This window comes from Gorilla gorilla, chromosome 18, assembly GCF_029281585.2.
Source record: "Gorilla gorilla gorilla isolate KB3781 chromosome 18, NHGRI_mGorGor1-v2.1_pri, whole genome shotgun sequence".
Taxonomy (NCBI): domain Eukaryota; kingdom Metazoa; phylum Chordata; class Mammalia; order Primates; family Hominidae; genus Gorilla; species Gorilla gorilla.
In genome coordinates this window covers 13,128,476-13,156,200 of record NC_073242.2, presented here as the reverse complement: position 1 = coordinate 13,156,200, position 27,725 = coordinate 13,128,476, and the positions used below count along the sequence as shown (strand labels likewise).

Genomic DNA, 27,725 nt, shown 5'->3' with positions numbered 1-27,725 from the left:
CTTATGACGCCATATTGGAAAATGGAATTTTACAGAAGCTACTTCCCAACTTATGACGCCATGTTGGAAAATGGAATTTTACAGAAGCTACTTCCCAACTTATGATGCCATATTGGAAAATGGAATTTTACAGTAGCAGTGCTTACTTCCTGGGTTGTTCTAAGGACTGAATAACATAGTTGGTAAGGCGGGTAGCTCAGTACTTGGCAAACAGTTAACCAAATCATTGCACATCTACTGTCAGTTTGGAGTACATCCTTCTACATCATTTTCCTCTTCATTTACAAAAACATATACATATTTGTGTGTTTTTCCTCTTCTTCTTATATAAAAACTATGCATATATAATGCTATATTATATAAAAAATACACAATTATATAAGCATATCTTTACATGTAGAATGTATTATTTCGGGTTTTTTTTTCTTTCATCATACAGTGGCAAAGAAGAACGTATTATTTTGTAAATTACTTTTGTTTACTCAAAAATATAATGCTTCTATTTCACTCAAAGAGGTCTTCCACATGCTTACACACAAGCTCATATATAAGCTTATGCACATATATGAATATCTTCTTTATCCTTTCTAACTGCTACCTAGTAGTCCACAAATTGGAACCCCATAAAAGGTTGATGGACATTTAGTTTGCTCCCGATTTTTCACTCCTGTAAACTGTGTAGCTACTAGCATCTTCATACATGTTTTCTTATGCATATGTGTGAGGATTTCTCCAGCACAGGTGTCATTTCTAAACAAAGAGACATGAGACAAGGACTTGGACCCCTCTTTCCACATTTGGGTGTGGACCATATTTGTTCTTAGCATATGGAAAACTGAATCAGATAAAATTGTGATTACAATTTCCCTTTTTCTCACTTCCCAACATTATTTGTTATTATTATTACAGTATTTGCACAATTTGTATATTGCATTACAAATTCCTTGTAGCCTAATAATACATAAACATTTATTCTAAAATAATTGTATTTTTAAATTTTTGTATTTTGACATAGTTATAGATTAATGGGAAATAACCAAATATAGATAGATGTTAACAGATAGATAAACAGTTAGACAGATAGATGATATAGATAGATAGATAGATGATGGATAGTCAGATGATAGATAGATAGATAGACAGATACATAGATAGATAGATAGATAGCTGGGCACAGTGGCTCACGCCTGTAATCCCAGCACTTTGGGAGGCTTAGGCCAATGGATCACAAGGTCAGGAGTTCAAGACCAGCCTGGCCAAGATGGTGAAACTCCGTCTCTACTAAAAATACAAAAATTAACCAGGTGTGGTGGCGGGCACCTGTAATCCCAGCTACTCAGGAGGCTGAGGCAAAAGAATTGCTTGAACCCAGGAGGCAGAGGTTGCAGCGAGCCGAGATTGCACCACTGCACTCCAGCCTGGGTGATAGAGCAAGACTCCGTCTCAAAAAAAGAGAAAAAGGAAAAGAAAAACAGTCAGAAAGATAGATGACAGATAGATAGATAGGTAGATAGATAGATAGATAGATAGATAGATAGATAGATATAGATATCCAGGCTTCCTTCATCTAGTTTCTCCCACAAGCATCTTGCATAAACTTAGCACAATTCTTAGCCAAGAAACTGACACTGATGCAAACCACAGAGCCTATACAGGTTTCGCCTATTTTATACGCACTCATTTGCATGTGTCCCTGTGTTTCTGTGTAATTTCATCACGTGTGTAAATTTGCTTAATGATGACTACAATCGAAACCCAGCATTGCTTCTTCACCACAAGGCTCCCTAGTGTTCTCCCTCTATAGCTGCCTGTGATCCCCGCCCCCTGCCAATCCCCAATCTGTTTTCCACCTCTATAATTTTATTTCAAGAATATTATATAAATGGAGCCATACAATATGGAACCTTTTGAGACTGGCTTTTTTTCGCTCAACATTATCCTCTAGTGATCCATTTAATTTGTTGAGTATTTCCATAGTTCCTTCGTTTTTACTGTGGAGTAATATTCCATGCTATGGATGTACCACAGTCCGTTAGTCACCCAGTCATTCATTCATTGACGAACACTTGAGTTGTTTCCGGTTTGGGAATATCATAAATAAAGCTTCTAGGAACACTGGTGGACAGGCTTTTCTATACACCTAACTTCTTATTTCTATGAAACAACTGCTTATGTCACACTGGCAGGGTTCTATGGTAAGCATATGTTTTATTTATAAGAAAGTGCCAAGCTATTTTCCAATCCATTTTGCATTCCCATTGGCAACATATGAGCGATCCAGTTTCTCTGCATCCTTACCAGCATTTGATGTTACCACTATTTTTTATTTTAGCCATTCTGACAAGTGTGTAGTGAAATATCATTATGGTTTTAATTTGCATTTTCCTGCTATCTTATGATGTTAGCATTTTGTCATGTGCTTATATGCCATCTGTACATCCTCTTAGGTGAAATATCTCTGCATGTCTTTTGCCTATTTTTTAATTGGAGTTTTTGTTTCTTTACTGTTGAGTTTCAAGAGGTCTTAACAAGCTTCTCTTTTTAACTTTCATTTTGGAATGCCAGATGCACCAAATAAGAATTCTGATCAGAAGGACACTGTCTATGGAAATGGGGAAGGACTATCTTGAGCCTCTTTTGAACAATTATCATGCTTCTCTGTGATGTGTAGTTCAACTTCAGGATTCCTTTTCTATCCAATTTTAAACCAACAGTCCATTGTGGGTATGCCTTTGAAAATATGTGACTGAGAAAAAAATAATTTTAAATGACAATAATCAAAAACTCTCTAGCAGCCAGCAGTGTGCTGCTGAGTGATCCATCACCCGAGACTGAGCTATGAGTACTCCCATCTGATCACTCAGTGGGCTCTCATACATCTTTCTTTTATAAAAAGAAAGGAAAGTATATATTATTTTTACATATTGCCGAAGAATGAAATTAGTTATGGGCAGAATGTAGGCTCTGGAGTCAGACCGCTTAGGATAAAATCCCAGCCGCATCACCTAGTAGTGGTAGTAGGGCTACTTGATATAGTTTTGCAGGTTGTGCACAGCATACATTTCCCTCCCACCATTTAAGGAGATGAGTTGGAGCTGAAATACAGATTGCCTTGTATTTGCTAAGCTATGCAAGCCAATCTGGAGGAAGGGGCTGCTTCTTCCTTGTATAACTATGAAAACCACTTGCCAAGTTGTATGCTGGTATAGCTATATCTGCCAGAAAGGGCATCTTGTTCTAATTCAAAAGGGGACACCAGTTTCAATTTGCACACAGGCTCTTACAGGCTAGCAGGGGCCCTGTGCTGTGTCACCTTGGTCAAGTTGCTTAACCTGTCTGGGCCTCAGCTTTCTTATCCTTGAAATGGGGAAAACAATCGCATCTATCTCAAAGAATTGCTGCAAGGATTAATAGGGTTAATTCCTATAAAAGGCTAGACCTAGCATCTGGCATATGATAAATGCTCAATAAACGTCATTGTTGTTACTACTACTATCTTTTAGTGATGTGGATGGACTGGCTTACTCACACAAACCAGTTTGCAAGCCAACAGTTGGAAAATGATAGTTCAGTATATTGCACAAGATCAGGACAATACAGCTATTTATTAAAACTGCAGCACTTCTGACTTATAGTCACAAAATGCTTCAAGGAACAGAATGCTCTCCTGATCTTGGGGCTGGGGAGATGAATCAATGTGGAGAGGCTGGCAGAGTGTCCTTTATCCTGGAACCAAGACAGGCTGGCTTTAACATTCCGGGTCAGACACCCAGCCGCAGGCTCTCTCCTGCCAGCCTGATGTGATTCTTCTTCAAACAGTTTATTTATTTTTTTCTATTTCTTGCAAGATGTAGGATTTCCATTTCTTTTCCTTGAGAAAAATCCCATCTGTTCTCTGCCAATATTTTCTCTCCCAGAATAATAGTCTGAATATCTGAAAAGTTCTTCACGAGCTGACTTGCCCATTGTTTTCTTAAGTCCAGAGGGGGGAAAAATCATGTGGAAAGCATATTAAACATGCAGATTCTTGGACCCTGACCCTGGAAATTCTGATATAGTAAATCCGGAGTGAAGCTCATGCATTCTTCCTTTTAACCAGCACTTTCAGGTGTTTCTAATGTTTAGTTGGCCTTGTCCAACCCCTTTAAGACTCAGAGGGCTGTGATCAGCTCCAGGTCACACAGTAATGCAAAGCAGAGCTGAGATTAGAACACAGACTTCTGTGTGGTGTTATTTCTCAGCACGGTGCAGCTCCCCCTAATGCTTTCTCTTCCCTCACCAGGCTTTTCCCCCTGTAGTGACCTTAGGGGCCTTAATTGGATGACCTTGGATGACCTTGAATGCTGCACGGTCCACTCCTTCACCCCCAACCCACAATAAAACTCACAGGCTCAGGGTCAATTCCTTAAAGGACATAACTTCTGGATTAAATGGTTAAGATGTTCAACAATTCCTACCCGCAAAATCCACAAAAGGGAAAAATGTTTGAGCCTATCTGGGTCACAGCAAAGAGCATGGGGCAAAATGGAGTATCTTCACCCTTACAGACAGCACTGGGAGGTGAAGGAATTCTGGGGAATGGCATGAAAGGGAGTATCTGGGAGTCTTATCCAGTGAACAACCCATTAGCCCATTCAGTTACTTCATGAAACATCTTAGGCATGAAATATTAACTGCAGATGGACTGGTTAGCAGTTACTGTGGTAAGACCTGGTTAGGACCAAATTTGGCCAAAGGAAAAAAAAAAGAAATGCAATCACTTTTGTGCAGACTGCAAAACCTTTCTTAAAGATAAATAAAACATTCATCCTTGAAAATGCACATGCAAATTGTACATAGATATAGACACACTTGTGTGGACAAAACCAAACACACATACATCTGCACACCAAGTGGGCACACATTCATACACATACAAGCAGATATGCACTACCACATTAACAAGTACACACGCACATGGGCACACAGACACGCATACACAACCGCAAGTGCAATTACCTACATACCATATATCCACAAAAGTGCTTAAAATGTACCGTATTACACTGAATTATTATTCCAGTCACTGGATTGTGAGTTCTTGAGGTTGGGAAACAGTGACTTACTCACCTTGGTAGCCCCAGGGCTCAGTACAGGGACTGGAATAGAAGAGACATTCAGCAAAGTTGTGTTAAACTTTACTGAGTACAGGCTCACACAGTTGGACCTGAGCTAAAACCGTCCTCCCATGGATACAGATGTGAGTTCAGAGGTTTTTTCATTGCATCAGCAGAAATCAGGCCTAACTGTGGATGTAAATATCAAGGCAAAATCAAATTGCCTTACTTGCATTCCTATTTGAGAAAGCAGCAAAAATGCTCCCAGGGCTCCAAAATTGATGGCTATAAAAAAGGGGGAGCCTAGAAGAGCTACTGAGCCTGCACCCCACGTAGGGGCCCACTCCACCCATTGAGGCTCAGAACCCTAGCCAACAAGCACTGATCACCCCCACAGGTGGGTCCCCACTCCCTACCAAGATTTCCCAAACATGCTTTATTTGTCTAAAATCAGCCCTTTCTGGTCTGTACATGAGAGAAAAACTTTAGTTCTTCTATTTGTCTTTTGCGACGACTATAACACATTACCACAGCCTGGGTGGCTTAAAACAACAGGAAATTTGTCTCCTCATAGTCCTGGAAGCCAGAATTGAGGTGTTGGCAAGGCCACACTTCCTCCAGGGGCTCTAGGGAATAATCCATTATTTACCTTTTCTGGCTTCTGGAAGCCGTCAGAGTTCCTTGGCTTGTGGCTACATTACTCCAGTCTCTGCCTCCGTGGTCACATGATCTCTTTCTGTCTGTCTAATCTCCCTCTGCCTCACTCTTACAAGGACACCGATTATTAGATTTAGGTACCACCCAGAAAATTCAGGATACTATGGTTTGAACATGTCCCCCAAAGTTCATGTGTTGGAAACTCAATCCCCAATGCAGCAGTGTTGAGAAAGAGGATGTTTAAGAGATGATTAGTTTATGAGGGCTCTGTCCTCATGGATGAATTAATGCAATTATCACAAGAGTGAGTTAGTTATTATCAAGAAAGTGGGTTCCTAATAAAAAGGATGAGTTCAGTTCTCTTTCCTCTCTCTCTCTCTCTGTCCGTCTCTCATACTCTCTTGCTCTTCTTCTTTTTGCCATGGGATAACGCAGCAAAAATAACCTCAGCAGATGTGGGCCTCTCAACTTTGGACTTTGAGAAGTCCGAGAACTGTAAGAAATAAATCTCTATTCCTTATAAATTACCCAGTCTCAAGTATTCTGTTAAATCATCACAAAATGGTCTAGGATGCAGAATAAACTCCCTCTCACAATCATGAATTGCACGACATCTGCAAAGACACTTTTTTTCAAATAAACTCCTATTCAGGGGTTCCAGGTTCAAGGAATTAGGTCATAGACATATTTGGAAGGGGAGCAGGGGAACCCCAATCAGCCCACTACAGTATCTACAATCACAAAGCTGGTAAAATAATAGGAAAATTTTCTCAACTTCAACTTTTTGAGCCGAGGTTTATCTAAACTGACAGGTGAGTTAAGACCATTCTTAAGAAAACGCAATTTATTTTTATGGACTGACTTGCCTCATTTAGAACTATCTTAGACAATACTGATTGATTACAAAGCTTCTTATGCCAGAAATGTTTCAGTATTAAAAAAAGAATATACTTTCACGCCCACTACAGTCCTGAACAGAAAGTGTGCACAGGTGATTTTTTTCCCCTCTCTATGTTAAACCAGAGAATGGCAGAGTGACTATCTCTCACTCCCTTCCAGAGAGAGCTGGTTCTCCATTGGCCAACAAGCTTTGGCAAACCTCAATTTGAGTACAGCTCAGTCTATTTGTTCATTTCACTATAGATGTAACTTCTGCCACTATCGCTCCTCTGGTGAACACTTTTGACTCGAAATGGCTGAAGAAGCCACAATTGAGTCTGGGAAGAGTATTACACTGAAGGTTACAACGTAAATTTTACAGTGGCTTAAGGCAAGTGGATGTCTTCAAAGAAATAAAGTCCAGGAAAGAGGGTACAGATGGGCAGTTCTTAGAATTCAGTGGAGACCTTTTGGAATTATAATTAGCTTCTAGGCATCACTCACCCCAAAGGATGTGGCCAACTGGCTCTGCATGACCCGTGGCTGTAGGATCCTGGCCCAAAGCTCTGCATATCTTGGAGAGTCTGAAGAGGACCAACAGGGATAATATCACTTTCACAGAGACTATGGAATGACCTAGGAAGTGCAAAGAAAGAGAGAGAAAGAACAGGAGAGAGGAAGGGAGAGGGGTTTCCAAGATCCCCACCCTAGAGATCTTTTTCCAGTTGATCTGGGATGGTACCTGGAAGCTCTGTATTAAAAAAAAATTTTTTAACTCTGTTACTCAGGTACTTTGACCCAGAGCCAAGCTCAGGAGCCACTGCCTCATAGAACCTACTTTAATGAACAGACGAAAGTTGTTGGCACTAAGCACTGATTTTCTGTCACTCAAATTTCTTAATGGCAAAGATCAAGTCCTCTTCATACCTGAAGTCTTCATTGACTAGCGCAGTGACTTCCATGTAACAAGAGTCTATAAAGTATGTTGAAATTGTAACATTAGGAATATGCGTTCCAATATGTTTGTTGAATAATTTCCTGAGTGACTTGGCCAACTCCTCAATCTGCTATATAGAGAATCAGGAACAGCAGTGGTTGGGGAGGAAGAATCCGGAGTTGAGCAGTTTTGGTCAAATCCTCACTCTGGCAGTTACTCTGTGACTTTGGACGAGTTGTTTTACCTCTCTAGGCCTCAGTTTCCTCATCTGTTAAATGGGAATAATAATAATACCTGTCTTTTAGTGTTGTGAAGAATACATATACGTGACCCAGTGTTTTGCACCTAGTAAGCACTCAATAAATGCTAGGTGTTACCAATAGAATTATTACTAATTTGAATACATTAAAACATGCCAGTGATCTCCATTGCTCTCCATTGTCCTTATGGTTAAGCAAAAGAAAAGTGCCTTGGCCTTGCATAGCAGACCCTCTCAAGAGATTTTAGACACATTATCCCTCACCACTAACCTTCTGGTAATACTGAATTGCTAATGGTTCCCCACATTTAGTGTGCCCCTTTTTGCCTCAAAACTGTACATAATATTAATCCTTCTGTTCCCACTCTCTCCCTATTTCTTTCTGTCGGTGATCTTCTACTGAACTTTAAAAGGGGAATTCAGATGCTCCTCTCCTCCAAGAAGCCTTATGTCTCTGCTAGTTCTTCCTCCCTTCCTCCATAGAATCAATAGTCCTCTCCCTTACTATAGCTCCATATTTTGTCTTCACTTGTATTTTTAAACATACTACATCGTGTTGAAATTTATCATATTTTATTTAAAAATGAATAACCCATCCTATCAACATAGGTTCTGAATTTGTGGGTTTTGAACACATGCACTTTTACAGTATGTGTTTGTATCAGTTAGCTATTGCTGTGTAACAAGCCATCCTGAACTCAGTAATTTAAAATAACAATCATTTATTCTCACTCATGTTTCTGTTAGGTTGGATGGGAGTTAGCTAAGCTCAGCTGAGCAGCTTGTATTCCAGCCTGGGACCAGCTGGGCTTGGCTGCTCACTGTAGGTTTGGTGCAAATCTACTCCAAGTGTGTCCATTCTGGAGCCCAAGTGGAAGGTCCAGCAGTGACTGAAAGGAAGCTCCTCTTCCAAATGCATTTCAAGCTTCTCTGTTTACATCATTACGGCTACGATCTCATTGGCCAAGTCACACGCTGAGTCCAAAGTCAAGAAGCAGAAAAGTGCATATAGCCTATCATGATGTCAGCAAGCCACATGGTCAAACTCAACATTGGTCCCATCGGTCTAGTGAGCAGTGAGCATGAAGGTGGGAGGGAGAGAGTGGATATTTTTAAGCAGGAATTGATCCACCATGATAATTCTCAAATCTTTCTATGATTCATTTTGCTTGTCAAGTGTGTTAGTCTGTATTTAGACACCTGCATTTCCATGCTCAAATAGCCTTAATAATGAATGCATTGTAATGATATTCTGAACTCTAACAGGGAATTAAATTTTTCCCTTTTCAGTCCCTATTACATTTGTGGGTGTATATGAAATTATTTAGCACTCTGTATTGTAATTCTCCATGTGTGTCTCTTTCAATAGTGTAACATTACTTAATGGTGTGACAGATACTATGGTTATCTGACCTAGCACTCATTCTCATCCCCTTCTTTTCTGCTCACTTACACTATAAACGACACAGATGACAAATGTTCTCCTCCGCAGCTTCCATTGCAGCTAGGAGTGACCATATAACACAGCTCAGCTACTGAGGCACAAGCAGAAATCTACAAGGAGGTCTCAAGAAAGTCTTTTCTCTCTTGACAAAACAGTATTCCTCCATCGGCCCTACCCCTTCTCTCCTTCTTCTTACCTTTAACATGGATGTGATTAGGTTGACAAGCATGAAAGAAATACATAGAGAAACATGAAAATGCTGGTTGACATCTTTGGTCCACCGAACCAACACCAGTATCTGCCTATCAAGACTTCATGTAGTAAGATTTTCCATGAGGTATAGCCAGAGACACTCCCAACTGTGCAATTCGCTAGGACAGGGGTTGGCACAAACTACAGCGAACAGGACAAATCTAGCCTACCACCTGTTTTTATAAATCAAGTTTTACTGAAATACATCCATGCTCATTTCTTTGTTGTTTAAGGCTGCTTTTCTCCTCCAACAGCAGAGTGAAGTAGTTGTAACAGAAAACTTTGGGTACACAAAGCCTACAATATTTGCTCTCTGACCCTTTATAGAAAGTTTGCCAACCTCCTAAGACAAATGTTGCACCTTATTTCTGTTTTTCATCCCTCAATGTCTAGCACAGGGCTGGTATACCATAGACAAGCAATAGTTGTTTGATATAATAGCAATAGCGTTAGATGTCATTTATTGAGCACTAACTCTTTGTTAGGAGCCATGCTAAACACTTTTCATTTTTTATCTTATTTCATCTTCACAACATCCAGGTTGATTGAAATGACTGCTTTCCCCACTCTACAAAGGTGGAGACCAAGGCTTAGAATTGTTAAATAATTCGCCCATGGTCATAAAACTAGTGAAGGGCAGAGCCAGCCCTCCAATGTAGATTTGGCAGACTTCAAAGAAAATGCTCTTAACCTCCAGGCTCTTTGCCCTCCCAGCTGTCCAGCTGAATCTGATCAGAGACCATCTTTCATAAGGGAGGACGGTGGCTTTTGTCCTCTTCCTCACACCGCCCTTTGTAGGCCAGGTTTATGAACAATCTTTTTTTCCTTGGGAGACTTCATCATACCTGACTGGAAAAAAAAACCTCTCGGCAAAACAATGACTCTAAATCACTGAAACAGCGGATTTTACAACCAGCAAATAAACAGAAGACGCTGTAAATTTTCCTTTGTGTGCTCGCCAAGTAGTTACGCATCTGTCAGGAGTTCTCAGTGGTCATTCTTTCCCTCTGCCTACACCAAGATATGCTCAGACAAAGAGAACTGTGCATCTTGCCTATCAACTACCCCTAAACTTGAGATAGGTATCTTGCCTTATCTTCTGTTGTTGAAAAATATCTTTCTTGCTCATTGTCAATGCCCTCCCAGAACAACTTAGCTTTTAGAAAAAGACAAACATGTCCCCTTGTGCATCTCAGAGTCCTCCTGCCCAGATGTTCAAAGTGATTGTACACAAATCATTCAGCTGTCTCTGAGGGTGGGATCAGAAAGAGCTGGGTGGGCATTGATCACACCAGAGCCTCTTCAACAGCTTGATTCAACGGTCTTGCCAGAAGACGAGGGACACTTTCAGATTGAGTTAAACATAGTTGGTGGAAATCCCATGGATTTCTCTTAGTAGAAAATCAGTCTGTGATTTAACTTGAACTTTTTTTTTTTTTTTTTTTTTGAGACGGAGTTTCACTCTTGTTGCTTAGACGTGAGTACAATGGAGCGATCTTGGATCACTGCAACCTCCACCTCCTTGTTAACTGGAACTTCTGTTCAATTCATCAATGAGCACATTCTAGAGAAGAGGGAACTAATTAATACTCATTGAGTGCCTACTAAACACCCCAAACACTACGTGCTTCATGCCATGGCAGAATATTTTATGCACCATGTGTCAGGCCTCTTCTAGGTACTGTGCACATACTATCTCATTTAACTCTAACAGCGATCTTGTAGAGTAGGGGCCATTTTTTATATGAGAAAAAATGGGGCATAGACAGTGTATCAGTTATCTATTCCGAGTAACAAACACCCCCAGACTATAGTGGCTCAAAACAAATCAAGCATTTCCCCATTTCCCACCCCAGCCTCCTAGCCTCTGGCAATCACTGTTCCTCTCTCTAAGGGTACAAATTTCAGTTAGACAGGAGGAATACGTTTTAAAGATCTATTGCACAACATGGTGACTATAGTTAATAATAATGTATCGTATATTTCAAAATTGTGAAAAGAGTAGATTTAAAATGTTCTCACCACAAAAAAAACGGATAAGTATGAGGTGGTGGATATGTTAATTAGCTTAAGTATTCCATAACGTATACACACATCAAAAGATCACATTATACCCCATAAATATATACAATTACTTTTTGTCAATTAAAATAACATTTTAAACAATCAAGCATTTATTTAACTCATGATTCTGTGAATCCATTGAGGGTTTTTCCTGATCTGGGGCCAGCTCAGCTGATCTCAGTCAGCCTCTCTCATGCAACTGTGTTCAGCTTGTGGACAGGCTGTTGACTCAAGGACAAGACACCTGTCTCTCTCCACCTCCAGCCAGCTCACCTGAGCTTCTTCACATGGCAGTAGGGTCCCAAAGCAGCAAGAGGACAAGTGCACAGCACCTCTCCAGTCTCCATTGCATCACATTTGCCATTGTCCCATTGGCAAAGCAAGTCACATGACTCATTCCATAGACATTGCAGAAAAGTACTTTCCAGGAGTGTGGGCAGAGAGAAGTCTGGATGTATTGAGGCCATTACTGCAGCAATCCACCACAGAGAAGTGATGTCACCTCTCTAAGATCCCACGGCTAATAAGTGGTGGGGGTAGAATTTCAACCCAGATAGTCTGACTCCAGAACCCACATCTGTAAGGACTGTGTTACTCAAAAATACACGATTTCATTCCATTCTTAGACACCTTGGAGAGAAGGTATTACTAGCCCTATTTTAGATTTAAAACACAAAAAGCAGAGACTCAGTATTGTTAGATAATTTGCCTGAGATCATAAGGCAAGAAAATGGGAAACATCTGACTCACTTTTATAAGTTATTGTTTCCTTCCATTTTTACACATACACATGTCCACAAACACGCTGCATCTGGCCCTGGGTGAGGGTCATCTTCAGAACCAAACAGTTTAAATACCCACAGTGAAAGTCACCTATTAAATCTTGGATCACATTATATCAAAGTACTATATCTTATTCCTACTCACTTGACATTATGGCTACTTGGGTTTTTAGACAAAAATTATGCAAGATATCTTTAGATGATGTAACTTATGAGTATTTCCTCATGCCATTTTGTATCCTCCAAATTAATATTATTTGTTCTTATGATGGCCCCATGATGAATTTACTCGTTCCCCTATGGCCAAAAAATTTACTCATTCTCCTATGGTCAAAAAATTTACTTATTCCCCTATGGTCAACCTTTTGCTATTACAAATGACCCTGTGATTAATATTCCCTGTATAAAACTTTATCACCCATTTCTGACCATATTCCCAGCAGTGGCATCATTGGGTCATAAGCATGAACATTTCAAGTCTCTTGATACCCACTGCAAATTGTCCCTCCAGAAAAGATGTACCAGTGCTTGCATACCAGCTACCCATAAGAGTGAGACTCCTTGCATCTCAGCCTCACCAGGACTGAGTATTAACAAGCATGGATGGGTCCATTGGATTATTCCCCATGTGTAACGGGATCAGGCTCTGATAGACTGACTGCATCCATTTGCACACCATAAGAGCCTTCCCACAGGGCCCTAATACTCAAAGTCCATCGACAAAGACACTCTCTAGCCTGAATTAGCAGTGCTACAATTTATTATCTCTCGGACACTCTTTATTTCACATGTTTCTTCCTGACCAGTGCTTCTTTTTATAGACCACATTGTCTTTAGCTATGAACAACTACAACTAAGTCTTTCTCAGCCTAGGAACTTGAGCTCATTTGTTTTTTCTATCTTAACCCTGACCCATTGTGTATTAATTTCATGGTTTGCTGACTCTTTTCTAATATCCAGGCTAGTTGTTGGGAGGGGTGAGAAAGTCACCTTGTTTTCATCACCATGTACTGTCTACAACACACGTGTTCCCATTTGATCCTCATCTGAGCCATATAAAGTGGACAAAGACAGAGAGGAGAACTAAAACTCACTGAGGTTAAATGGTTCTTAGTAGTTCAGAGCTACTAGTGAGCAATGCCAGAACTTGAGCCTGGCATTGTTCTTTCTACGTGATCTTGCAAGGGGAAGAAATTGGGCCCAAAGCCACCAATTTAAAAGCTCATGTAATCAATAAGTCATGAGGTCCTGGGGATTTGAGTGAGGGATACAATTACAAGCAAGAAGAGGAAGGGATTGAATCTAAAAGTCTTGTGAAAGAAGAATGCCGGCTGGGCGCGGTGGCTCACGCCTGTAATCCCAGCACTTTGGGAGGCTGAGGCGGGCGGATCACGAGGTCAGGAGATCGAGACCACCCTGGCTAACATGGTGAAACCCCGTCTCTACTAAAAATACAAAAAAAATTAGCCAGGCGTGGTGGCGGGCGCCTGTAGTCCCAGCTACTCGGGAGGCTGAGGCAGGAGAATGGCGTGAACCCGGGAGGCGGAGCTTGCAGTGAGCGGAGATCGCGCCACTGCACTCCAGGCTGGGTGACAGAGCGAGACTCCGTCTCAAAAAAAAAAAAAAAAAAAAAAAAAAAAAAAAAGAATGCCCACTAGGAGAAGCCTATCTGTTTTTGGAAAATGTATTTCAAATGGAAAGTGAAATCAACATACAGAAGAAAGGAGAAAATGAAGAGTGATAAGTGTCTTCAAATTTCCAGATCCAGTTGTCCCTAAAGCCAATTACTCTACCTCTGCTATCCCTAGTCACTTAAGCTAAGAAAGCCCCCATTGCTTCGCCTATGCTGGCTGGAGTGGAGTTTCTGCCACTTGCAACAGAGAGGGCTAAGTTGTGCATCCACACCACCACTCCAGAACCATATACAGAAATGCATGCAGGAAAAAAAATGGCAATCTTTGAATTGGAGTTTACTGCATTAGTATCCAAGACCTTAGCATCAGCTCAATCTGCTCTCCTTCCATCTCCCAACTGAGGCCTCTCATATTTACTGATAAGAACTTTCTAATCTTCTCCAGTCTTCCTGGCTCACCAAATATCAAAATCTCCAAGCCAGAGTTTTAGTTCTTGGGAGCTCTACAAATTTGCTCTCTTGGGATGCAGGAGCAAAGGTTGAGGCTGTGAAGGGCTTTAATCAATAGTGCATGAGCCTGAAGAACAGGCAGGAATCAATAATATATTTCCACTATCAACATTTTTATCCTCAAAACAACAGCATCAAAACATGCATGCCAAATGGTAATTGAAAAAGTCAATTTAAAAAGTTATTATTCTCTTTCTTGGTCTTTATTAAAAGGTATAATGAACAGGCTTACCATAAGGAGATGAGATATACTCAATTAGGAAAAAAATAGAAAACACGGTATTTTATAATGATGGGGTTTACCCCAACTTTTGCAAACAAAGTCATTTGCAGTTTTTAGGATGAGTCTGTGGAATGATGCGTGATAAGTAAGAAAAAGGAAGAGAGGTTATATTCAGAGCTCAGAACACAATGAACTTCTGAGTTTATACAATGAGAAATTCCTCTGTTAATTTATACAATACAGTAAATTTCTTAGTCCATGCTACATAGTAGGCTTACAGTGAATGTATATGCCAGTTGGTTAGATGGTAACCACTCTCAATGCCAGATGACTCCAATGGGCAGCTGGTTCGAGAACCACTGGACTTGATTATATCTCCAGGTTAGGTACTTAAAATTTCACATAGTCCAAAATAGTCTTTCCAAAAATTGATGATGATCTTAGCATTGAGGCTCATGTTTGACTGAATGATTAGACAGAGCTGCTTTACTAAAATCTTTTATCTCAGTGGACATAAGGATATTTCTTGACTTCTGGAAAATGTACTTCAAATGGGAAAATGGTAAGAAATATAAAATGTGTAAAATCGTCCTTACATTTTATTTATTTATTAAATCACCAACTCCTTTTTCTTATCATGTGTCAAATATTTGCTATATAGTAGACATTTTTGGGTACAACATTGGATAAGACCCAGACCATGACCTCAAGTAGATCACAGTCCACTTGGGCGACACTAAGAACATTTAACTGGAATAATAAAGCGTTGGGTTAAAATACAATGTGCCTCTCTCTAGGACCAGGGGCTATTGCAGAAGAGGTGGGCCAGTGACATTGTAAGGGTTGGTTTTGAAGGACAGAATTACTTCAGACCCTCCAAATCAAGGACAGACACACAGATGCCTGAAGAGCTGATAGACTCAAGTACTTTGCCTCCTGGGTCATTATATGGCCCATTTTCATCCATGCCAACTACAAATTTCCCATAAACTTAAAAGAGAATTACCAACAGGATATTAAGATACCTGGTGACAGAGTCTTCTTGTCACCAGTTGTTCCCAGTTATAGGGTTTATGCAAATAGAGATATGATTTTTAAAAATTTGGCCACCTTAGGAAAAATTGCTAAAGAGACTGTAAAAATGCATCGTGGCACAACAAAAAACTCTACATTCCTTAGCTTAAATGGTTTTAGCAAAATGCTTATGTTTCATATACCTAATTACTACAAGTCTGTTACTAAAACCAGGATTACAGTAGCTCAACACATAGAACTTATGGGTATGTCAATTCCATAATCTGGCTTTTTGGCTTTTTTTTGCTCTTACGTTGCTTAAAAGGTTTTAAGAGTTGATGGGTTTCTGCCCACCTCCATTCCTGCCTGTCGCAGAAAGTTTAATTGGCCGTTAAGTCTTTGGTTCTAATTCCCTTGGCCATAGTAGTCTCATTGAAGAACAAGATGGACCCAGGGCAAGTAGCCACACCACCCCACAAAGATAGGGAAGAAAACAGAAGTTTAGTCATTGATGCTGCCTCTGGCAGATCTTGGACAAAAGGGGGAGAATATGAACTAAAAATAAAATTCTAAGCTCCTCAACTAACTGAGTGTATCTTCTCTTGGACAAGGAGACCCCATTTGAAAACTGAGTTATCAGCCATGATAGGATGGGGAAGGTCAGACACACTTGGTATACCCTGTTATGGTTTGGCTCTGTGTCTCCACCCAAATCTCATGTAAAATTGTAATCCCCATGTGTTGAAGGAAGGGCCTAGTGAGAGGTGATTGAATCATGGAGGTGGACATCCCCCTTGCTGTTCTTGGGAGAGCGAATGGGTTCTCATGAGATCTGGTTGTTTAAAAGTGTGCAGCACTTCCTGGCCAGTCTACAGAGAATGCACAGTAAGGGTTTTCATGGACTTTGTTTCATCTTCTGACATCAGAGGGCCAAAACTCCATCTTCAGATTGCCGCCACGTTTTGAACATGGAGAAGCAAGAAGCTCAATTGCATATATGCACATTTCTCCTTTCATAAACATGAATGACTCCTTCTACAGCTTATTGAATATGTATATTTGGCCATCCTACTTGGCATCAATTCCTGTTCCCTTTGCTCCTTCCTTGAAGTGTTTGTTTCTGGCTTCTGGCTACAGGCTATGTTTCCCAGCCAGTCAGAATGGCCACTCTGCAGGCCCTAACTCTTTATAATAAGTAAAGTCTCCTCTTCTCCAAATTTAAATTTAAAAAAATACAGTATGATGAGTGCCATGAAGAAAATAGGCACAGAGAGTTCATGGGGACACTGTGAGAGAAAACTAGCAGCCATGGAGGGAGAAAAAGCGAACACAGCTTCTTAGGAAAGTACTAGTAGGAGGCCGGTCATGGTGGCTCACGCCTGTAATTCTAGCACTTTGGGAGGCTGAGGTGGGCAGATCACAAGGTCAGGAGTTCGATACCAGCCTCGCCAACATGGTGAAACCCCATCTCTACTAAAAATACAAAAATTAGCCGGACTTGGTGGCATGCACCTGTAATCCCAGCTACTTGGGAGGCTGAGGCAGGAGAATCTCTTGAACTTCGGAGGAGGAGGTTGTGGTAAGCTGAGACTGCACCACCGCACTCCAGCCTGGGTGACAGAGCAAGACTCTGTCTTGAAAACAAAAGGAAAAAAAAAAAAAGGAAACTATTTGTAGGAAGGAGAGAGGTTGAAAGGAAAATGGAAAAGTGAATGCAGAGGCAGGCAGGTCAGGAGAGGAGGCTGGTGAGGTTGCTAAAGACTAGAATCACCTGGGGAGCATTAAGAAAAATTAAAATGCCCTGTTTCCACCCAAGACGAATTAAATCAGAATATATTCGTGGTAAAACTCAGACATCATTTCTTTTGTATTTTTTTAAATATCTCCAGTTGATTCTGGTGAACTGTCAGTTTGAGAAATCTGGACTAAATTATGAAGTGTCTTGTTACTAATCTAAGGAGTTCAGACTTTGAATTATAAAAGGAAAAGTCTCCTAATACTATAATGATCATTAGACCTGAGAAAGAGCATTACACTTTCAGATGTATTTAAATAGTTCTCCAGGACCATCAATCCTCATTTATCTCTTTGAAGCCTGCTAAAGAGAAAACCAACTTCTAGAAGGCATCAGAATAGCATAACAATTAAGGCAGAGTTTGTGTGAAACAGCCTGGATTCAGGTCCTGGCAGAATATTTAACACTTTGGGGGCTTCAGTTTCCATATCTCTAATATTTGGCTACTAATATCTGATTATTTCATAGGGCTGTTGTAAAATATTTACAGAGAACTTACTAGGTGTCAGCCTCTTTGATAAGCCCTAGAAATAAAATAGTAAAAAAAAAAAAACACACAATGTTTATTCTCATGGAATTTACCTCCTAAAGAGGAGGGTTAGACATTAGTCAAGTAACCATATGAGCAATTATAAAAATATGTACATAATTGCAATTGTGTAATTACAAAATGATATACTGCTAGAATGTCTGGTGATAATGGCTGTCTGTAAGAGAAAAACCAGGAACTAAGAAAGTGTGTAATAGAAGAGCTCACCTGGGAAGAACAGGCTGGAATTTGAAGGAACAGAAACAAGTTCACTGAAAATGCAGAGGAAGGGAAATTAGAAGGAAGTGGAGTGACAAGAGAGGCCCAGGCCAGGGGACATATATAAACAAAGGTCCTGAGAGATGAGGAAGTAATGTATATGGATGACCTAGCAAGGTTTAGAGTGCAGTGTGAGTGTGCTTAATAGTTCGTTACTGTCAGCAGCAGCAGCAGCAGCAGCCCTCTTCTGAATTAAATCTACAGAGAGGTGAGAAATAGAAATTGAAGAGATTAATTGAGCCAGATATGTTCTCATTGTTAAACATTTTTAAATATTGATGATGTTAAAGGTGAAAATGTCCCTGCATGCAGTTTAAGACTAGTACTTTGTATTTAATGAAGGTCTCAAGGAAGAAATGCCAGCTTTCATTCAAGCCCAGGACAAACAGCACACTAATGAGTGGCATGTTAATCGTCAAGGAGATATCTTGAGTGACTGCTGAGACAGACTCTTTCTAGAGTACAGAACAGAGTTTTTCTAGCCAGCCTGCACCTCAGGAGATTATCAGTAGTTCTGGCACGTTGATAGTTGCTCCACTGATATTGAAATCTGCTTGAAATGTGACTACCTGTCCCACCTCCCCCTCAGTCTCTACAGCAATGGCTTGAGTGACAACATGCAATAATATCCCCCATTGATTTCCTTGGAGCTCCCTTTGGTGGCTCAAGATTAAGTGGTGAAGTAGAGACAGCCATTATCAGTGTATATTCCAGCAGCTGATAATATGCATTTGATCAATTATTTTAATATAAGTTGCAAAAGGAGCTCCATGCATCAGGGTGAGCAGCTTTGCTGCTTCCTCTGTACTAATTTTTCTTTTTCTTCTTTTTTTTTTTTTTTTTTTGAGATGGAGACCCACTCTTTCGCCCAGGCTGGAGTGCAGTGGCTCAATCTTGGCTCACTGCAACCTCCGTCTCCTGGGTTCAAGCAATTCTCCTGCCTCAGCCTCCTGAGTAGCTGGGACTACGGGTGCCCGCCACCACCCCTGGCTAACTTTTGTATTTTTTAGTAGAGACGAAGTTTCACTAGGCTGGCCAGGCTGGTCTCAAACTCTTGACCTTGTGATCCACCTGCCTCGGCCTCTTAAAGTGCTGGGATTACAGGTGTGAAATTTTTCTTTTCTTAATCTTTTGTTTCCTCAGTCTCTGTGGCCTGAGTGCAACTTTGCTCAAGAGATAATGCATGTGTGGCATCCAACACTGTGCCTGCCTCATAGTAAGCCCAGATTCTGCTCTTCCTCTTCCATCTTATCATGTTTGCCAAGGAGCCAGACACCGTGTAATTACAGCATGGGTCTTAGCATCAGACAGACCTGGACTCAAATCCAAGCCCTATAACCTAACCAGCTGTCATATCTTGGGCATGACACATTAGTTCTTTATTTATATACTTTTCTTTTTCTCTGCTAAGAAATTTATTCTGTAATTCTTGATTTCTTCAGTTGTAAAACAGAAACCACACTGTGGGGTTATTGTTAAAACCAGTGATAACCCCCCCACCCCAAAAATCTCCTGACCCCAGCCTATTCAGTAACAGATATCCAGTTTACAGAAGTTATCATTCTCATGATAGAATTATCCTCAGTTTTGTTTATTTGTCATGAATTTTTCATGAATTTTCACCTTCTTCCTCCCAGCAAATGTAAGAAATTTAAGAAAGTTTATTTGACTTTGAGAAAATACTGTTTTGACCACGAATATGGTATTACCTACCCATTAGGACTCTCCTTTTTCAGTGACCAAAAAATTCATCATAAATTGCTCATGGCAAAAAATGCACAAAACCCCAGGTGTTATTAGCTGCAGGCATGGCTGGATCTAGATGCTCAAATTATGTCTCAGGGATCTGCTTCCTGCCATCTCCCATCTGCACTTGGCTCTATTTTGGCTTCATTTTCAGGTGGGCTCTCCCTCATACTAATAGAAATGGCCTTCAGCAACTCTACGCTGATATAGCTGTAGTTTAGCAAAGCTGATGAAAAGAAAATAACTATTTTTCAAGTAGTTTCAGAAAAATTCCTGGACCTAATTCTGATTGACTTTAATCATGTGACCACCTTTAACCTATCTCTGTTGCCAGTCCTGCCAGAGTCAGGGGCCCATACCTAGAGTGGAAAACAGTTGAGTTCCCAGAGAAAACACAGGAAGCTCCTTCCTGAAGAGGGATGCCTGGAATGCAGACAAAACCAATTCAGATTCACTAACTATAGGCATTTTTCACTTTTTCCTCTTAATCTTAACTCTCTTCCCCATAAATCAATTGTTGACAGAAGAAGCTCACTTTGATCAGTTGCTCAGCTGAGCCCTCTTCCTGGCCTCACTGATTCCTCAGCCAGCCTTTATCTCCACTCTGGAAGACACCAGGCCTCCATCAATTTGCAGCATCTGCATTTATTCCAACCTGCGCAGCAAGAATAAGCATCAGCAATGGAGATAATTGTAGCCAATCATTTGGCTTCCAATCACCTGCTTTCAAAACATGTTAAAGCCCCTCGACAGCACAGTCATTTGAGCACTAGGAACCACCAATTTAAAAGAAATCAGCCACTTTTCTTTCTTCACTTACTTCTAGCCTCCTTCAAAGAAATATTTCTTACTTTGACTTCACAGTGACTTAAATAACCAGCAATAAAAATACAGTTTCCACTGACTATTTACTATGCAGCCAAGCCTAGGGAGGAAACAGCAGGTTGCCCCTGCCTCCCCTTCAACCATGCCTATAACCATGACAGACATCACTAATCAATCAGGCACATGCCTCCCCTCCCCATTCTTACATCTGTGACAGACATCACTAATCAGACAACAAGCCACCCCTTATGCCTACATCCATGACAGACATCACTAATCAGTCATGCACATACCTCCCCTCCTCATGCCTAAATCCATAGCAGACATCATTAATCAATCAAGCATAGGCCTCTCCTCCCCATACCTACATCCATGGCAGACATCGCTAATCAATCAAGCATCAGCCTCCCCTCCCCATGCCTACATCCATGACAGATATCATTAATCAGTTAGGCACTCTCCTGATGAACCTGGTCTGATCTCTGAATCCTCCCCAACATAGCAGCTATTATGAAAAGAATGAAGTTGGTTTCATTCATAAGAAAGGAAACTATTTGCCCTCTCAGATCTTGGCAATGTCTAGGTTCATGTCTGTATCTAATAAGTTGTAATCCTCACAACCCTCTCCATTGTACAGGTGAGATGTGAGGCTCAGAGAGGCATGGCACCTTGGTAACTATCACACAGCTTTCAAAGCAGTCTGATTCCACAGCTTAATTTTTACACCATTCTTCCTCATCCTCATCTATTCATAATGAAAACATCAAACTGTTCATAAATCCCTGTTCACCCAGCAGCCCAGGCCAGAGCAAGGGCTCAGAGTTTCACAGCATCCCTGAGAAATGGCTGGCTCCCACTCCCTGTTTCTGAAGGTGCCAGCTGCCTCACCCACTTGGCACTTGACAGCCAGCCACACTACCACTGAGGAGCATTGGAGGCCAGTAGGAGCTACTCCTGAGTGCTGTAGTTTTACAAGTAGCACCAGAGCTGGCATCAGCCCTGCCTTCCTCATTAGGAAGAGCAAGAATGATATTTTGAATCCATGAAGCTGTAGCAACTTTCACCTTCCCTTTCCCAGACAAAGTAGACAACAGCAGCATGTCAGAGCAAATCACACTGGCAGGCCCAACATGCCAGCAGTGAGGGAGGGCAGAGAGCAGGGAGTAGCTGGAAGGAGGACCCCGATGCCAGATGAAATTTGAGAGGGGATTGAACTCTCACAGCAGGGGTCAGAGCATCCAGCCTAGGAGAGGGAAAGGAGGAGGGAAAGCTCACTTTCAGTACAAGCAAAGCAAAACGAAATAAGATGAAATAACTCACTGTAGCTGCAACTGCCTTTATTTCCCAGATATTGCTCTGAATTCCTGTTCTTCCTCTACCTCCTCCCTGACATCTTTCTTAATACAAGAAGCTGTGTAGTAGATAAGAGAATGCACTATGAGTCTGAATCCAGTACCAGTAATTTGCTGCTTGAATAACCTAGAGAAAGCGCTTCAGCTTCTCTATGCCTCAGTTGCCCCATCAATATAATGGAGATAATAGTATTTGATACTTTATTACAGAGTTTCTCAATCTTGGCACTATTGACACTTGGAGCCAGATAATATTTGTTTTTGGGGGGCTGTCCTATGCATTGTAACTTGTTTAGCAGTATCCCTGGTGCCTATTCACTGGGTGTCAACAGCACTTATCCACCCACCCCCAGTCATGTCAACCAAAAAAGTCTCCAGAAATTGCCAAATATCTGGGGTGGAGGGAGGTGGGAATCACCCTTGACTTCGAACCACTGGCTAATTGGGTTCTTAGGAAAATTAACCAAGTTAATATTATATGTTGTAAATCATTTAGAAAAGTGTCTGGCACATCAAAAGAGCTTGCTAAATGTTAGTTATTATTGCCATGTCTCTGTCCATGTCCCAGACCATTCCTTCTCACACATTTCACACCCATTGATATGGCTTGGCTATGTCCCCATCCAAATCTCACCTTGAATTGTAATAATCCCTGTGTCTCAAGGGCAGGACCAGGTGGAGATAATTGAATCATGGGGGTGGTTTCCCCCATACTGTTCTCGTGGTAGTGACTAAGTCTCACAAGATCTGATGGTTTTATAAAGGGGAGTTCCCCTGCACAAGCTCTTTGCTTGCCACCATGGAAGACAGGCAACTTTGCTTCTCCTTTGCTTTCCCCCACGATTGTGAGGTCTCCCCAGCCATGTGAAATTGTGAGTCCATTAAACCTTTTTCCTTTAGAAATTGCCCAGTTTTGGGGTATGTCTTTATTAGCAGCATGAGAACAGACTAATACACCCATATTTATGGTACACACTGCTAATCAACGGTAACTCTGTTCCTGACACCCTTGGGTATGATCTGTAAATCCTTCTCAACACAGCAGCCATCTTTCAAGATCTGGATGCTCTTTGGGAATTCTTCGAGACCTAGGAGCTGAACCTGACACCAAGAAGCACCTCTGGGCACTTACTTTATTCCAACCTCAGGATAGCCCTATGAAGTCTCTATACCCACTTAGCAGTTGAAGAAACTAGCCTTAGCAAGGCTTGGCCTAAGGTCATGTGGCTACTAAATGACAGCAGCAGACGTAAACCCCAAAGCCCATTTTTTGGCTATCCCCAAAGCTAGATATCAAATCCACAAGAGTCTGATTTCACAGCTCATATTCTTAAGAATGACTCTGGATAGTTAATGCAGGATTCTCCAGTTGGGCTGCACTGGTGAACCACCTCTCCAAGGAAAAGGTAAAAGCCCTAATGTGTAGTGTTTGCCAATTCCCACAGTGTAAATACTCTCACTATAGCTGATTTGAAACTAGGGATGATTTTAAAACTGACTCACAAAATTCCTAATGATGTAACAATTGGTTTTTGAAGGCTGGTGCAAGCAGTTTCCAGTGCATCAGAGTGGCTTCCAGTCCATTTTGGAACAAGGCAGTGTATCAATAAATAAGTAAATCCCAGGAAATCTTAAGATACAAAAGCAACAGATGAACTAGCTAAGGCAGAGACTGTTTCACTTTCCATCCCTAAAGTTTGATGTACATGCACACACAAACTCACGTTTGGGTTTGAATTCTACAGCTGGGCTTACATAATCTAACACAGTAAATGCTAGATACAATGTCCAGAAAATTTGTTCAGGCTGACATTAACTTTATAGCCTCACTAATTGCCCATGAGTTCTTTTTTGGGAAAAAAAAAAATCCTCCCTCCTTAGGCTGATTGTTTCTAGCAAACAACTCAGGAATAAATATTAGCAGCAGGATGGAAAGTCTAGACCAATGTAGGATTTGCAGACGATTTCCCCTCCAGAGACACACTGCAAGATGTGCTTCAATTAGCCACTGTAGCTCCAGGCCAGCACAGGCAGCATCGGGGATCCATCTCACTGGGCTATGTGGAAGATGTGCAGCTCTTATATAGTTAGTATAGAAGTTCTAAGCTTAGTTAACGTAATGAGCATTAACTATGTGCTCGTTCTGCTCCTAAGCAAGCAGAGGCTTTCCCCAATCTTTCTCTGCAACTCAGTTCCCCACTCAGAAGGCAAAGATGAATGATTCCATCTTGTCCCTGTCAGGCAGCTTTTCTTCCATCCTGGCGCACCCCCAAAAGCTCTGTCAACACTCAAGCAAATATGCTCGACCGTTTTGCCATCTCTAATGCTGGGCAGAAACACATCTGAGCAGCTTTTGTGACCCAGGTTGCATTCTGGAAAGCGAAGATGGCTTCCCTGGAAAACACTTCTAGAAAGCCTAGGGCTTAACACCAAAACACCACCATTTCCCATAAGGTCATCAGACCAGCTTAGTTTTGTACAATGCCACAGATCTTTGTTTCTCAATTATCCCCAGCAATCCCCTTCATTAAAAAAAAAAAAAAAATTAGCCACAAGCACCAAGAGGATTCACTGGAGTTTAATATTCTGAATGCAAAGGATACTTAATTTTTTTTATAGATTCTGCCACTAGGTCTTCATCAAAGAAGAATTCTCCAGGACATGGGTGATATATAGATTACATAAAAACAACCAGGAAGAGGGGTAAGAACATGGATTTTAGAGTCAGACACAAGCCTGGGTTCAAATTCTGCCATGTGCATGCTCTATGTCCTTGAAAAGTTACTTAAACTCTATGTGCCTCAATTTCCTGATCTGTAAGATGGAGACAGTAATATTAACTTCATAAGGTTCCTGTAACTAGACACATAAAACAATAGGAGTAGATGTTTCTAGCCCAGCTGGAGGCACGTGGTGAGTACACTCCACTAGGGATTAGAAATCATCTAATTTTCTAATTAGGGATTAGAATCTTTTAAATAAAAAAGGGATTCATTTGAAGACACAGAGGTCTGGAGACAGACTTTCCTTTTCTACCACTCTAATGACTTTAGAATGTCTCTAATAATCTTCACTATTCTTTCTGTCTGTACTATTTTATGGCCCTGATAAGGACCTAGTTTGCTTCCTGGTTTATAAAAGACTTTTTTTTTAAATGGGATCTTCAAAACCAGATGCTTCTCCTGGCCCAGGAAGAATAGAAACCATTAGGAATGGTTCTGTCCACCATGGATGACATAAAGAAAATACGACTCTGCTGAGAATGACCCCAAATCCTCCCGATGTTGTGCTTGTATAGGGAAGTGGCTTCTAAATCCATGTAAGCCTGACTCAAAATGTTCTTTAAGACACTATCTAAGCTATCAAGAGGTTCTCTGCAGAGACTCAATGAGGATATTAAAGCTCTCAAGGGTATCGTGAAACTGCTTTGTCTCGGCCTTTTCAGAGTTTCTAGGGAACCCTTGGAGAACAACTCTATAAAAAGGAAAGGTATTGGCTTATCAAAGTCTGAGAGCTGGCAACTTTACACCCCATGAGCCTCACCTTTATTATCTTACTCTCATCCTTTCTGGTTTCTAATCAATTAATTTATGTGAAATCTCCCCTATAAAGCTTTGTCAAGAACTACTCCTTAGCTCTTCTTGCTGGGATACAGAGGATGGAGTGGTTGTAGGTCTGGTTCCAGGCACTGAGAGTGGCTAGGATCAGAAACCTCTATAGGCTGGTTCACCTTGGCTCCATGAGAGGGCTTTGGGAAAAACGATGCACATGGGAAAATATAAGAGCTGTGTATCCAGAGATGTAGCATTGGAAGCCCGTGGAGCTAGAGGCCATTATCCTTAGCAAACTAATGCAGGAACAGAAAACCAAATACCACATGTTCTCACTTCTAAGTGGGAAGTGAATGATAAGAATGCATGGACACATAAAGGGGAACAACCCACACCAGAGCCTGCCAAAGAGGGAAGAGGAGGAGGAGGTTAATACCTGGGTGATGAAATAATCTGTATATAAAAAAAAAAAAACAACCCATGACACAAGTTTACCTATGTAACAAACCTGCACATGTACCCCTGAACTTGAAATAAGAATTTTTAAAAAAATAAAGGCTAAATAAAATAAAAGATTCGAAGCCCAGGTCTATGGGGCCATGAGGACACCATCACTAACTCTGACCCTAAAAGACTCTTCCTTTCCCCCTGTATTAGCCAGGACTCTCCAGAGAAACAAAACCAATACAATACAGAGAGATATAAAAGGAGATTTATTATGGGAATTGTCTCACACAATTATGGAAGCCAAGAAGTCCCACGATCGTCCATCTGCAAGCTAGAAAATTCAGTCCAAGTCTGAAGGGCCGAGAACCAGGAGGGGGCTGTTGGTGTGAGTCTGAGTCTGAAGGCCCAAGAACCAGGAGCTCTGATGTCCAAGAGTAGGAGAAGATGGATGTCCCAGCTCAAGAAGAGAGAGAGAATTCACCCTTCCTCTGCCTTTTTGCTCTATCAGTACCCTCAGTGGACTGAATGGTGCCCATCACATCATTCAGGGCAAGTGTTCTTTACTCCGTTTACTGATTCAGATGCTAACCTCTTGCAGAAACACCCTCTGGGACACACTCAGAAATAGTGTTTTACCAGCTATCTAGGCATCCCTTAACACAGTGAATTGACATAAAAAATTAACCACCACACACTCTCTGCATTGACCCTTTGGAAATCTCATCCCAGAGAAATAAAAACATGAAGAGATACAGTATCTTACATAAAATATTTTTAAAATCATCATGTAAAGGCCAGAGATGACCTGATCACTATTATTTAAAGAGTAGAAACATGAATATGGAATGAAATTTACATGAGAGGAAGATGTTAGTTTGACACTGGAGAGAAGAATATAACAAAGTGGTCCAAGAGAGAATTTAGGGTTTATGTACCTATTAATTCATGCAAAAAAAAAAATTCACTGAGTACCAGCCATGTGTCAGACAAAGTTCTGGATGCTGGGGACATACCAGTGAGCGAAAACGGGTGTATTTCCATAGTCCCACTCTCCTTCTTTTGTCTCTTTTTTCCTTCCTTCCTTAATCAAAACATTAGTGCTTACTAGTGCCAAGAACTGTGCAGATACTGAGGCTCCAGAAAATAGTCAACAAATAGATGAACAATTGCTAATCAGTATGAAGAACAGCTAACCTGAGGGGAATGAGAGATCAAAGACTACACATTGGGTGCAGTATATACTGTTGGGGTGATGGGTGCACCACAATCTCAGCGATCACCACTAAAGAACTTATACATGTAACCAAACACTACCTGTTTCCCAAAAACCTACTGAAAAAAAAATACTAAAATAAATAAATAAATAAAGACTTAGCATGAAAACAAAGAAAAAAAGAAAATAGCTAACCTGTACAGAGTACTTTCTATTGGCCAAACACCCTGGATTAAGT

At 40.9% G+C, this 27,725-nt stretch overlaps 1 long non-coding RNA gene across 5 annotated transcripts in view; it reads right to left on the bottom strand.

The window, feature by feature from the left end:
• LOC134757488 (uncharacterized) overlaps positions 1-27,725 on the bottom strand; it is a 439,709-nt gene that overhangs the window by 283,435 nt on the left and 128,549 nt on the right. The window contains exon 2 of one of the 5 annotated variants that reach the window (XR_010131491.1): positions 7,137-7,216. The exons of the other annotated variants lie outside the window; for them this stretch is intronic. This is a non-coding gene — a long non-coding RNA (uncharacterized lncRNA). The remainder of the gene's footprint in view (positions 1-7,136; positions 7,217-27,725) is intronic. 5 annotated transcript variants of the gene reach the window in all.